The sequence below is a fragment of the Ambystoma mexicanum genome, chromosome 13 (assembly GCF_040938575.1).
Source record: "Ambystoma mexicanum isolate Mex_15411 chromosome 13, UKY_AmexF1_1, whole genome shotgun sequence".
Classification (NCBI taxonomy): Eukaryota; Metazoa; Chordata; class Amphibia; order Caudata; family Ambystomatidae; genus Ambystoma; species Ambystoma mexicanum.
Window position 1 is genome coordinate 69,157,029 of NC_090938.1, and position 15,084 is coordinate 69,172,112.

A 15,084-nucleotide genomic window follows, 5' to 3' on the forward strand; every position below is an offset into this window, starting at 1 on the left:
AAATTTAAATATGCCCAGATTAAGAAAGGAACCATCACTACTGCTAGTTATTGCACTTATCTAACTACTTCACAAGGCTGGCTGCATATCCCCAGTGAAACTCAAAGGGAGAGGGGTTATGTAATGGATTTGTTTCATGAAATACTGAAATTACAGAGGTCCCTTAACTTCAGAAGGCCAGTGCAATCCACACCTGGAGAAGATTTGTCTAGATACCTCGAAAAAAGGTAACCCTTACACAGAGCACTGTATTCCACCAGTGTCATAGGCCATGTTGCTTGACATCATCTTTCTTTAAGAATAATTTTTGTGGTTTGTGGCATATGAGGACCACTTCTAGATATGTTGTCTACTGTCTGCATCTTATTAGTTTGCCCTTTACATCATGGATGGAATCATGAGGAAAGAGCCAGTTACCAGCAACCTTCAGCTTTGCAGATGGTTTGAACTACAATGCCCATGACTCCCCGCCACTGGCTTTGCTGATGTGGGCAGAAGTTAGTTGCAGTCCAAAGCATTGGAAGAGATAAAGTTGTGCAAGCAATCTGTTTTTTGTTCATTTTGCTCACTTAGCTGCATTCTTTATGCAATTATATGTACAATCTAAAGGGGTTCATTACAAATTGTTTATAAAGCAGGAGAGGAGTAGATATTCTTGATTAATTAAAATAAAATGCAGAATTTGAAAATATAAATATATCAGTACTCTCAGACAAGATACATTCGATAAAAAGGGGAAACAGTTTGCCAGTTTTCTAAACCCAGGAAATTGCTGCAAAAAGCTCAACTAAGGCGCTGATGTGGGGTTGTTTTTCTCATGAAAACTTTGTAATTAGTTTTCTAGGCCACAAATCCAGCAACAAAAGTTATACTATAGTTTTTTTTTCTTTCTCTCTTGGCAGATATATAAAATACTCAGTACATGGTTTAGAGTGTACAACTTTTTTTTTTATTTGTTAAAAATCCTTATATTATGTCTGAGTTTTTCACTCATATTGGGTATACAAAAATCACCTCCATCGGTTGTTGCAGGGTCTCTTTCCAGCAAACTAAATTCAAACAGTTAACTCAAGTTTTCCCGCAATTTTGCAAATAAAAAAAGCCCATAGCTTTGCTTTTCAGCAGTTTCGCAAGAATCACAATTGGAAGACAAAACATCATTTTCATGGATTGAAAACAATCACAATGACAGCATGGACATTAAAATGTGGCAAGTCTCTAATATTTGCAGAGCTATTTGCCACTGGCACACCTTTTACCTCACACATGCAGTCACCGAGGTTAGGCAGATGAGTGCCCTGGCATTGCAAGCCTTGGTGATGGTTGGGGGCACACCCCTTAATAGGGGAGAGAGGAGAGAGGGAGGGGGGAGAGAGAGAGAGAGAGAGAGAGAGAGCGAGAGAGAGAAAGAGAGAGAGAGAGAGAGAGAGAGAGAGAGAGACACGAGAGGGAGAGAGGGAGAAAGAGAAAAAAAAAGAGAGAGAGAGAGCGAGAGAGAGAGATGGGAGAGAGGAAGAGAGGGAGAGAGAGAGAGAGAGAGGGGAGGAGAGATATGGAGAGAGAAAGCGCGCGAGGGAGGGAGAGAGGGAGAAAGAGAGAGACAGAGAGAGAGAGAGAGAGAGAAAGAGAGAAGAGAGAGAGAGAGAGAGAGAGAGAGAGAGAGAGAGAGACGAGAGGGAGAGAGGGAGAAAGAGAAAAAAGAGAGAGAGAGAGAGATGGGAGAGAGGAAGAAAGGGAGAGAGAGAGAGAGGAGGAGAGATAGGGAGAGAGAAAGCGCGAGAGGGAGGGAGAGAGGGGGAATGAGAGAGACAGAGAGAGAGAGAGAGAGAGAGATAGGGTGAGAGGAAGAGAGGGGGAAAGTGAGAGTGTGTGAGAGAGAGAGGACGAGTGGGAGAGAGAGGGAGAGAGAGAGAGAGATAGGGAGAGAGGAGAGGGAGAGAGAGAGAGAGAGAGAGAGAGAGAGAGATAGGGCGAGAGGAAGAGAGGGGGAAAGTGAGAGTGTGAGAGAGAGAGGACGAGTGGGAGAGAGAGGGAGAGAGAGAGAGAGAGATAGGGAGATAGGGAGAGAGGAGAGGGAGAGAGAGAGAGAGAGAGAGGAAGAGAGGGGGAGAGGCTGAGAGAGAGGGGGAGACAGATGGGGAGAGAGAGGGAGAGAGGGAGAGAGAGAGAGAGGGACATAGGGAGAGCGAGAGAGAGGGGGTGAGAGGGAGAGAAAGAGGGTGAGAGAGGTAAAGATAGAGAGAGGAAGAGAGTGAAAGAGAGAGAGAGAGAGAGGCAGAGAGAGAGAGAGGAAGAGATCATTAACAACGATTGAACAATTTCAACCACCATTCAAACCGCTCCCTGATAAGGAGAGACAGCCCTTGCAATATGGCTGCTTTTCCCTTGTCCCATCATGAATATGTGAGACAAGTAAGGAAATCCCACAAGCACCTAAGCCAGTAAGGGGCCAGAGGGCCTGCAAACTCAGGAGTGCAGTCTTATTGGAAAGTCCATTTTTTTTTTTTTTTTTTTTTTTTTTATTTTGTCATAGCTGATTACATCAACTTTTCAAAATTCTTAGAAAATATGATTGTCGTGACAACATGAATACATAATAGTGAAAAGAATTAACAATGCATATGATTATTACATTTTCTAAAACGTTCGAACCAGTGATAAAATTTATCAAGTCAAGCTGATAAAATGCTTAAAGTAACCATGATAAAATTAAGTACAATTACCACTATAAAAATCTGCGATTTCCGCAATTCGAAACTGGATTTTGGATTAGGTTATACTTTATGCATCTAACAGTATCTCATCGTGTAGGACGTTTTCTAAAAAGTGCACAATAGCTTTCATGATTGAGAATCTAGTGCTATTGAATAAAATACTCCAAATTTCATTTTCATCTTTCTCCATATACAGATTCAAAAGATTCTTAAAATGTTTTTCTCGAATAACATGCAAATGTGGGCATGATACAATGAGATGTGGCAACGTTTCTTTCATATGTCGGTTTTTGCAGAAGCGGCAAAATTTGAGCTCCACATGAATAGTTTTACGCCTAGCCATAATCTCTCTCGTTAGCCATAAATTTAGCCTCATTCTTAAAAATTTATTACGAATGTTAGCTGAAGGACATTTCAACAAATATCCGGCCGTTTGTCCTAGACGTTTAGGGCAAAAGAGGTTAGGGGCAAAGTCTTTGTACTTTGCGCATAACTCGTAATTTACAATCCAATCCCAGCAAAACAGTTTTTTCTTTGCACCACTTGGGTTTTCTATAAGGAATTGTAAGGAGATGTCAGCTTTAGCTAATGTGTCTATTACCGTGTTTCGCCATTTCGTTGGAAAGGAAGCAGACGATCCAGATAGTTGGCGAGCTACTGTGCTCAGAATATTAACATCAGTAATTCCAAGCAAACTTTTTCGAAAGAAGGCACACATTCTCCATTTTACTCTACTATGTAGTGAGTTCAAACCCAATTCAAATCTTAGCAGGGGCAAAGGAACACAATTTGGGAGTCGCAGTACCTTTTTCCAAAAAGAGGCCTCAAGGTTATTCCATGAGTTGTCATTGGAATATAATTTTGATTCCACACCATAGAGTAAAACGGGCGTCACCTTTTGTTCGTAGAACATCAAAATGTGTTTTAATGTAAATTTTCCGTACTTAAATACGAGGATTTTCGCTTGAGATATGAGAGTTAGCAATTTTGTGTTTAGCATGTGTGTAGCAGCGACTTGAGTGCCAGTATTTTGTAAGCTCACTCCCAAGTACTTGAAATTCGAAACAATTTCCATGATTTGGTGCTGCAAATACCACGGTCCATTATGAGTTTTACGTTTACCCTGGGGCTTGCATACCATGATCTGAGATTTGGACAGGTTTACTGTCAGATGGTTTAGGTCTACATAATGTGAAAGGGCGGTCAGCAAATTCTGCAAGCCCTTTGGTGTCTGTGAAAGTAAGACCAAGTCATCTGCGTAGAGTAACCACGAGATGCGTTGGCCACCCAATTCCGGGGCATCGTTAATGATATCTCGGAAGCATAGGCCTAAGTCTAATATAAACAGATTAAATAGAATAGATGCTAATATACATCCCTGCTTGAGTCCAACAGACGTTCGAAAGGGTGTCGATAGTAGGCCTTCCCGTGTGAGACGGACTCGCATAGAAGTATCCGTATGTAATTGAAAGTCCATTATATCCTCCCAAAACCCCTGCCTCTCTCTCTCTCTCTCTCTCAACACTCTGCAGCCATTGCATTCCCATGCCCTTTTTATGCCAAAGTGTTGCCCATATTTTACATAATCTGCACCCACCTTTCATCCTTTCTGCTCATCATTTCATCGTAAAATGCCCACTGCAGGGTTTTAGCATCATTCTGATACAAAGTCCAAGGAGGCCACTGAGCGCAGCACCTGAGCATGATAGAATGAGGTTTGAGGCATCTGTCAGTCTGCCAACCAACATACTGCGACGGAGAAATGGGTCACTGTAGTCCACAAATTGCAAGCTGCCCTTCCAAACTAAACTTTAAGTTCTCGCCTCCCAATACCCCTAGCAGGTACCTCATAGTAAGGTTTGAGTTTCCACACCACTCCTTTCCTTCATATGTCAACTCGCAAATGCTTGGTCTGTTCCTCTTGGGGTACAATAGATCTATTTGCGAGAGAGAAAGAGAGAGAGAGCGAAAGAGAGAGAGAGAGAGAGAGAGAGAGAGAGAGAGAGAGAAAGAGAGACATAGAAAGAGAGAGACAGAAAAAGAGAGAGAGAGCGAGCAGGAATCGGTAGCTAGAGAAAGGGAGCCTGTCTGCAAATCCCCAGGTTTAGGAGTGCCGGGATGCAGGTAGTTTGACTTGTGAGGCTTACTCCCCCTTCCCCCGATAAACCAGCTCCCCTATAAGTTCTCTTTCTACCTCGCATTACTAACTGAGCCACGACTAAGCTCTTCTCTTTTGCCCTAACACACTCTTCGACATCAGTGGCTAGCCAGGCCTAAACCGCATTAGTCTATCAGAGCCATAGAAAGCCGATTGGCACTCATGAACCGGGCACATCTGACCTGCGTCGACACTAAGGTTTCGCTTCTGCCTCTGCCCGAGTCCCACTAATTAATCCACACCTGCTTTTTGCTTACGGAGCCACGCTGAGCAAAGCTGCCAATAGTATCAGAAGTGCACCATGCAATAGCACTCACATTATATTATATTAAAGTATTTGTAATTTCAATTCAGAATGCAATGTATATGTGTAGTCCTATGTGGAATGTTGCAATCTACTCGATGCTCATCATGGCGTAATCCGCTCTTTAAACGTCATCACGAATAAATATAATTAAAGTAATTAACATCTGAAAGTGACTCACCTGAACATGTAAATGACAGGTTGCACCCAAGTCTTGCAAGCTGGTGTCTAGCTGACTGAGCTATCCCACTGACCTACTCAAGTCGCCCTATGGAGGTTTCAAGAGGAAGAGGGTGGACTCGGAAACACATCAGGCATGAGGATGGTGCTATGGGAGGGTAAACACATCAGGCATGAGGATGGTGCTGTGGGAGGGTAAACACATCAGGCATGAGGATGGTGCTGTGGAAGTGTAAACACATCAGGCATGAGGATGGTGCTGTGGGAGGGTAAACACATCAGGCATGAGGATGGTGCTGTGGGAGGGTAAACACATCAGGCATGAGGATGGTGCTGTGGAAGTGTAAACACATCAGGCATGAGGATGGTGCTGTGGGAGGGTAAACACATCAGGCATGAGGATGGTGCTGTGGTAGGGTAAACACATCAGGCGTGAGGATTGTGCTGTGGGAGGGTAAACACATCAGGCATGAGGATGGTGCTGTGGGAGAATAAACACATCAGGCATGAGGATGGTGCTGTGGGAGAGTAAACACATCAGGCGTGAGGATGGTGCTGTGGGAGAGTAAACACATCACGCGTGAGGATGGTGCTGTGGGAGGGTAAACACATCAGGCGTGAGGATGGTGCTGTGGGAGGGTAAACTCATAAGGCATGAGGATGGTGCTGTGGAAGTGTAAACACATCAGGCGTGAGGATTGTGCTGTGGGAGGGTAAACTCATAAGGCATGAGGATGGTGCTGTGGGAGAGTAAACACATCACGCATGAGGATGGTGCTGTGGGAGAGTAAACACATCAGGCGTGAGGATGGTGCTGTGGGAGAGTAAACACATCACGCATGAGGATGGTGTTGTGGGAGGGTAAACACATCAGGCGTGAGGATTGTGCTGTGGGAGGGTAAACTCATAAGGCATGAGGATGGTGCTGTGGAAGTGTAAACACATCAGGCGTGAGGATTGTGCTGTGGGAGGGTAAACTCATAAGGCGTGAGGATGGTGCTGTGGGAGAGTAAACACATCACGCATGAGGATGGTGCTGTGGGAGAGTAAACACATCAGGCGTGAGGATTGTGCTGTGGGAGGGTAAACACATCAGGCATGAGGATGGTGCTGTGGGAGAGTAAACACATCAGGCGTGAGGATGGTGCTGTGGGAGAGTAAACACATCAGGCGTGAGGATGGTGCTGTGGGAGAGTAAACACATCAGGCGTGAGGATGGTGCTGTGGGAGGGTAAACACATCAGGCGTGAGGATGGTGCTGTTGGAGGGTAAACTCATAAGGCATGAGGATGGTGCTGTGGAAGTGTAAACACATCAGGCGTGAGGATTGTGCTGTGGGAGGGTAGACTCATAAGGCGTGAGGATGGTGCTGTGGGAGAGTAAACACATCACGCATGAGGATGGTGCTGTGGGAGAGTAAACACATCACGCATGAGGTTTGTGCTGTGGGAGGGTAAACACATCAGGCGTGAAGATTGTGCTGTGGGAGGGTAAACTCATAAGGCATGAGGATGGTGCTGTGGAAGTGTAAACACATCAGGCATGAGGATTGTGCTGTGGGAGGATAAACTCATAAGGCATGAGGATGGTGGTGTGGGAGAGTAAACACATCACGCATGAGGATGGTGCTGTGGGAGAGTAAATACATCAGGCGTGAGGATTGTGCTGTGGGAGGGTAAAGACATCAGGCGTGAGGATGGTGCTGTGGAAGTGTAAACACATCAGGCATGAGGATTGTGCTGTGGGAGGGTAAACTCATAAGGCGTGAGGATGGTGCTGTGGGAGAGTAAACACATCACGCATGAGGATGGTGCTGTGGGAGAGTAAACACATCAGGCGTGAGGATGGTGCTGTGGGAGAGTAAACACATCACGCATGAGGATTGTGCTGTGGGAGCGTAAACACATCAGGCATGAGGATTGTGCTGTGGGAGGGTAAACTCATAAGGCGTGAGGATGGTGCTGTGGGAGAGTAAACACATCACGCGTGAGGATGGTGCTGTGGGAGAGTAAACACATCAGGCGTGAGGATTGTGCTGTGGGAGGGTAAACACATCAGGCGTGAGGATGGTGCTGTGGGAGAGTAAACACATCAGGCGTGAGGATGGTGCTGTGGGAGAGTAAACACATCACGCGTGAGGATGGTGCTGTGGGAGAGTAAACACATCAGGCATGAGGAGTGTGCTGTGGGAGGGTAAACACATCAGGCGTGAGGATGGTGCTGTGGGAGAGTAAACACATCACGCATGAGGATGGTGCTATGGGAGAGTAAACACATCAGGCATGAGGATTGTGCTGTGGGAGGGTAAAGACATCAGGCGTGAGGATGGTGCTGTGGAAGTGTAAACACATCAGGCATGAGGATTGTGCTGTGGGAGAGTAAACACATCACGCATGAGGATGGTGCTGTGGGAGAGTAAACACATCAGGCATGAGGATGGTGCTGTGGGAGGGTAAAGACATCAGGCATGAGGATGGTGCTGTGGAAGTGTAAACACATCAGGCATGAGGATTGTGCTGTGGGAGAGTAAACACATCACGCATGAGGATTGTGCTGTGGGAGGGTAAAGACATCAGGCCTGAGGATGGTGCTGTGGAAGTATAAACACATCAGGCATGAGGATGGTGCTGTGGGAGAGTAGCCTCAATGCCTTTTAAAAAGTGAGGTCGCATCTAGTGTAAGCAATGAGTTTATTGCTAGAAATGCCAGACTTATGTGACCTTAAAAATGCATTACTGCTGCAGTGCAGGATACCTCTAGTTCATCATAGAACTCCTTCATGATGTGAAATTCTCTTGCAGCAGCAAGCTGCTGGCACCTCATCATGTATATTAAGGGCCCGATTCATGGACTATTTGTCCGGTTCAAAGTGACTTTGCACTGCTGAAAAGTGACTTTGCACTGCTGAAAAGTGACTTTGCACTGCGGACACAAAACCTGATTCACGGAACTGTGCAAAGTGCATTTTTGCCCGGCAAAGTCCGCGCATAGTGGATATGCAGTACAAAATGACTTTGCCTGACAAAAATACACTTTGCACAGTTCCATGAATCAGGGTTTGTGCCGGCAGTGCAAAGTCACTTTTCAGCAGTGCAAATCAATTTTGAACCGTGCAAATATTACATGAATCGGGCACTAAATGTCCTTCATGTGTCTTCCAGAAGTTAGAAATCCCTCCCTAATTTTTTCCGATAATTGTATGAATAGAACTGGAGAGCTGGTCTCTTTACTTTGGTCTTGTGTGAAAAAGTGGCAGAAAAATATCAGTGATTCTGTTACTGACAGTTTTCCTAAACCTTTCTGCAATGCTTAATCATAGGATTGGTAGTAAAGTTGAAGAGACACCACTGGCACATGACGGCGGCTCTCCCCTGTACTGGGAAAAGGTGAGGGGATACAGCAGGCACAGAAAGACCGCCTGCAGCAAATGTGCAAAATCACAATTCATGTCCTAAGGTCTCATGAATGGGGATTAACAGCAGCACACTGCCACTTAGAATCCGGCTGTCAATCCGCTGGACTGATTGACAGTAACGGTACCCCACCATACTGCCGCTTAGAATACGGCTGTCAATCCGCTGGACTGATTTACAGTAACGGTACCCCCACCATACTGCCGCTTAGAATCCGGCTGTCAATCCGCTGGGCAGATTGAAGGTAAAGGTAACCTGCCATACTGCCGCTTAGAATCCAGCTGTCACACTGCAGGACTGATTGACAGTAATGGTAACCCGCCATACTGGCACTTAGAATCTGGCTGTCACACTGCTGGACTGATTGACAGTAATGGTAACTCGCCATACTGGCACTTAGGATCTGGCTGTCACAATGCTGGACTGATTGACAGTAATGGTAACCCGCCATACTGGCACTTAGAATCTGGCTGTCACACTGCTGGACTGATTGACAGTAATGGTAACCCGCCATAATGCCTCTTAGAATCTGGCTGTCACACTGCTGGACTGATTGACAGTAATGGTAACTCGCCATACTGCCACTTAGAATCCGGCTGTCAATCCGCTGGACTGATTGACAGTAACGGTACCCCCACCATACTGCCGCTTAGAATCCGGCTGTCAATCCGCTGGGCAGATTGAAGGTAAAGGTAACCTGCCATACTGCCGCTTAGAATCCAGCTGTCACACTGCTGGACTGATTGACAGTAATGGTAACCCGCCATACTGGCAGTTAGAATCTGGCTGTCACACTGCTGGACTGATTGACAGTAATGGTAACTCGCCATACTGGCACTTAGGATCTGGCTGTCACAATGCTGGACTGATTGACAGTAATGGTAACCCGCCATACTGGCACTTAGAATCTGGCTGTCACACTGCTGGACTGATTGACAGTAATGGTAACCCGCCATAATGCCTCTTAGAATCTGGCTGTCACACTGCTGGACTGATTGACAGTAATGGTAACTCGCCATACTGCCACTTAGAATCCGGCTGTCAATCCGCTGGACTGATTGACAGTAACGGTACCCCACCATACTGCCGCTTAGAATCCGGCTGTCAATCCGCTGGGCAGATTGAAGGTAAAGGTAACCTGCCATACTGCCGCTTAGAATCCAGCTGTCACACTGCTGGACTGATTGACAGTAATGGTAACCCGCCATACTGGCACTTAGAATATGGCTGTCACACTGCTGGACTGATTGACAGTAATGGTAACCCGCCATAATGCCTCTTAGAATCTGGCTGTCACACTGCTGGACTGATTGACAGTAATGGTAACTCGCCATACTGGCACTTAGGATCTGGCTGTCACAATGCTGGACTGATTGACAGTAATGGTAACCCGCCATGCTGCCACTTAGAATCTGGCTGTCAATCCGCTGGGCAGATTGACAGTAACGGTAACCCGCCATAGTGCCACTTAGAATCCGGCTGTCAATCCGCTGGGCAGATTGACAGTAACGGTAACCCGCCATAGTGCCACTTAGAATCCGTCTGTCATACTGCTGGACTGATTGACAGTAATGGTAACCCGCCATAGTGCCACTTAGAATCCGGCTGTCACACTGCTGGACTGATTGACAGTAATGGTGACCCGCCATACTGCCACTTAGAATCCGGCTGTCAATCCGCTGGGCAGATTGACAGTAACGGTAACCCGCCATAGTGCCACTTAGAATCCGGCTGTCACACTGCCGGACTGATTGACAGTAATGGTAACCCGCCATACTGCCACTTAGAATCTGGCTGTCACACTGCTGGACTGATTGACAGTAATGGTGACCCACCATACTGCCACTTAGAATCAGGCTGTCACTCCGATGGGCTGATTGACAGTAATGGTAACCCGCCATACTGCCACTTAGAATCCGGCTGTCGCTCTGCTGGACTGATTGACAGTAATGGTAACCCACCATACTGCCACTTAGAATCTGGCTGTCACACTGCTGGACTGATTGACAGTAATGGTAACCCACCATACTGACTCTTAGAATCCAGCTGTCACACTGCTGGACTGATTGACAATAATGGTAACCCGGCATTCTGTCACTTAGAATCCGGCTGTCAATCCGCTGGACTGATTGACAGTAACGGTAACCCGCCATACTGCCACTTAGAATCCGGCTGTCAATCCGCTGGTCTGATTGACAGTCACGGTAACCAGGTGTGGTGGTCTTCATGCAGAAATACCACAGGAATGCCACCAAACGCGTAAGGAGACCCTTTCTGTGGAACTGGATGGGGTGTGAATGTTGTGGCATGTGCATGTGGCAATGCAGGAGGGAATATTCTTTAGGGAGACTGAGGGGAGAGTTGAATTATTGGGTTGCTGGTGGAAAGCCTGTGTAAGCCGAGAACGTGGGTGCCTAAGGTAGTCCTCGATTGGGGAGAGCTTTGATGTGTGTGTCTGTTTTATGAGGAGAGAAGAATCGGTGCTACTCACAGCACTGGGTGAGTTATGGATGGGTGTTCCCCGCACCCTGGAATGATGATGATCGTTTAGACCAGTCTAGGTGCAGGAGAATGGATGCAGTTCATGAAGGGGACCAGGAGGGAATACGCATGCCAGGAGGGAATACGCATGCCAGGAGGGAATACGCATGCCAGGAGGGAATACGCATGCCAGGAGGGAATACGCATGAAAGAGGAGTGTTGGAAAGCAAGGATTCTGTGATTGTCTTGTCTAATGATTTTGAAGCAGGGGTGCGCTCTGGGAGAGGCGGTACTCTGCATACACCTGCAGAGTGTTCGTCTGCAGGTGTATGCAAGATATCGCTGTTCAGAGCAATTGAACATGGCCGGTTGTTGTGCTACCTGTGAATGTGTGCGCCAGGATTGGAAGTTGTCATGTATTCTTAAAACAGGGCTCTGCAACACTTGGCTCTCAAGATTCTTTGATTACAATATCAGAAGCCCATGCGAAAATTGTCAATGGTGAAGGATCATGGAATTCATAGTGCGAAACGTCTGGAGAGCCGAAGGTTGCCGACCCCTTTTGCGGCTGTCCGTGTCTTGATAAAGTTTTACATTTATAATGCCTGAATAAACTCTCTGACAAGCCAATAACCTTAAATTCTATATCTACCCAAAATTATCAGTGAAACACTGCGATTAATTGGCTGCAGCAGTTGCTTGTTTGTAAAAACAGGAAACAGAATATGTTTCCCATGGTATTACCCAAATTGACCTTTTACAATTGACCTTTTGCACAATTGACCTAATTATAGTGGTCCTAATTGATCTTCTGCACAATTGACCTTTATATTATTTTAGTTATTTTATATATGTATTGGGTTGGTTTTGGATTATAAATAATATATGGGGATTGGGAGGGAGGTTGCTGGAGTTTTTGGATTGGGTGGGGGGAGCAGGGGGTTTCCCCCCACATATATGTCCTAATTGACCTTCTAAATTAGGTCAATTCTCCCAAGGTCAATTCTCTCGATGTCAATTGTGAAAAGGTCAATTAGTATACAACCGTTTCCCATATTCCAGATGTTTCAGGCTTCTAGTAGAGACACAATTCAATAACTGTTATTAATCTATGTGCAATCATTGAAATATTTTCATAGCAATTGTACAGGTCTCTCTGCACGCAATTCCTTCTGTGTCGCAGTCTCAGTTGTCTCTTTCTGAGAGCCGTGCAAATATGAAACTATATGTGATTGAAGGTTTAGAAATACTTCATGTTGGTACACCACCAATATTTTTGAAATCATGCAAAATGCTGCCAGGAGGGTGGCGATAAAGCCCTTCTGTGAACTAATTAGGGTGAATTGAACTGAAACTGAGGGATTGGGGGGGCAGGAAAATCATCAACCTACTTGAAAGTCCAGGTGAGAAGGAGAGATTCTCCAAACAACAAGCGCCAGATGCCACCGGGTTGGGTGCACTATATAAATTGCAAAAATATATAAATAAATAAACAACACACCCTGTTATATCCTGTGTAAAGGCACTGTTAGAAACACTGGGCTATATTAATTTGGGAACCTTGATTTAGAAGTGTCTGTTTCAAATAGCTGAATAATCTACTGTTGTGGCAAGGGACTGGTGGCACACCAATCACCTTAATTTAAAAAAATGTCTTACATTTTTCTTTGCATTTGATTCTATAGGAATCTTTACAAACAACAACAGTTATATAAAAGCTTTCTTTCATTTACAATACACATTACACTTGCATTTGCTACACTTTCTAAAGTCAAACTATAAAATCTCTAGTACAGACTGATAGAACACAACTTTGTGGCCATAACGGCGAGTTCCATTTGGCGCAATTCTAGAGTATTACTATCTTGTATCACACTTGTTACAGTTTAAAAGGTTGTTGAGTAAAAATGAAGTACACATACCTTACAATATGTCATATCTAATCGATCCTTCGCAATTAAATTAATACAAAATTAGGAAAATTTACAGATGTAGCATAGGTAAACGTTTAAAATATTTGAAGCATTTGGAGTAGCCAAAACACCTTTATGTAATGGTATCTCTCCCTGTACATGGTCATTTTCATTGTGCTTGTTTCACACAACTTTCATTGCTGCTTTGTGCTTGTGAATGCCTCCTCATTTGTTTTTCTCCTATTCTCCTCTTGCCCCCTTCCTGTATTCGTATTCCCTTTCTCTATCTTTTACACATGTTCACATGTTACGACCTTAAATGTAGTCCTCAGAAAGGCTAGCCGAACTTCCCCAAAAGTGCCCTGTGAAAATGTGTGGACTGTGAACATTTTGTCGTGAAAACTTTTAGGATTGAAAAAACGTCTCTCTCTCTCTCTCTCTCTCTCTCTCTCTCTCTCTCTCTTTTTCTCTCTCTTTTTCTCCTCTCTTTCTCTCTCTCTATACTGCTGTTGTTGTTACTCTCAATTCCCTCTCGGTATGTCTCGCCTTTTCTTTATCTCCCCCACTCTCTACGGTTGCTATCCTCTCCCGATATGAACTTGAGGGAATTATAGAGTAAATAGCAATGAAATGTTCCTATCAAATAACGAAAATCAGCAAAACACTTTTCTTTCATTTCACCTGTTTTCCATCTTTCCTCGTTAGCCGAGGTAACACACACACACAAATAAAAACAATGATTTTATTGCTTTAAAACTTCTAAAAACATATTTCAAGGTGCATGCCAGAACAAACAATTATCGCATAATTTGTCATTGCATCGTTCATCAATGCCTCACTCAAATCCAGCATAGTACCGAATAACCTGAAAGATGCCTGGGTACTCCCGTTATTACAAAAAACCTCATTAGACCCCAACAACCCTTCAAATTATAGACCCATCACAACGTTCCCTTTCTTGTTAAAAATCTTGGACCGAGCTTACCTGCAGATACAGAAACACCTTCAAATTAATAACCAGCTAGGATTGAGACAGTCAGGATTTAGACCTAGACATTGTACTTAAATAGCACTCATTGACTTGAAGACTCAAATCCAGACTTTGAAATATAAGGTAAAATTAGCCTTGATCCTGTTACTTGACCTTGCAGTGGCATTTGACTTGGTGTACCATAAAATGTTATGCAAACATCTCTCATCTGCTGCACACTTCTCAGACCAAGCAAATGCTTGGATTGAGTAATTCCTCAATAACAGATCTATGAGGGTATTCACAACTTCATCTTTGGCCTTAACCATCCCATTACCTGTGGGGATGATCAAGGATCTTGTGTATCCCCTAATCTCTACAATGTGTTCACCAAGCCCCTATTTGATGAACTTGATTATCTGGGGGTCATGTACACCAACTATACGGATGATACCCATATACTCATCCCCATCACAGTGTCAAGATGTGCGTCCCTTGGATGCTGCATACCTGAGGATGAGTTGAGTTGCTAACAGGAGGATGAAAAGGCAACGCAAAGAGCCAGCCCCAGTTCCGTCCTGAAGATACAGGAATGAAAGGGGACCAGATTCTGATGCCACCGAGGGACTCTTCCCTGTTTTTAACGTGACGCCAGAACATTGGAAGCTCTGGCAGGGAAGGCCGGTAGTTGTTGCTTTGTAGACTTGAGTGCGAAGTGATGCAGGCTGCAGAAAGCTGGTAAGTATGAAAGGAGTTGATGAAGATTTGCAGGCTTGAGTGTGATGTACGGGCTGCGGAAAGCTGGGAAGTATGAAAGGAGTTGATGAAGATTTGCAGGCTTCAGTGGGATGTACGGGCTGCAGAAAGCTGGGAAGTATGAAAGGAGTTGATGAAGATTTGCAGGCTTGAGTGGGATGTAATCCAGACTGCTGAACACTGGTAAGTATGCAA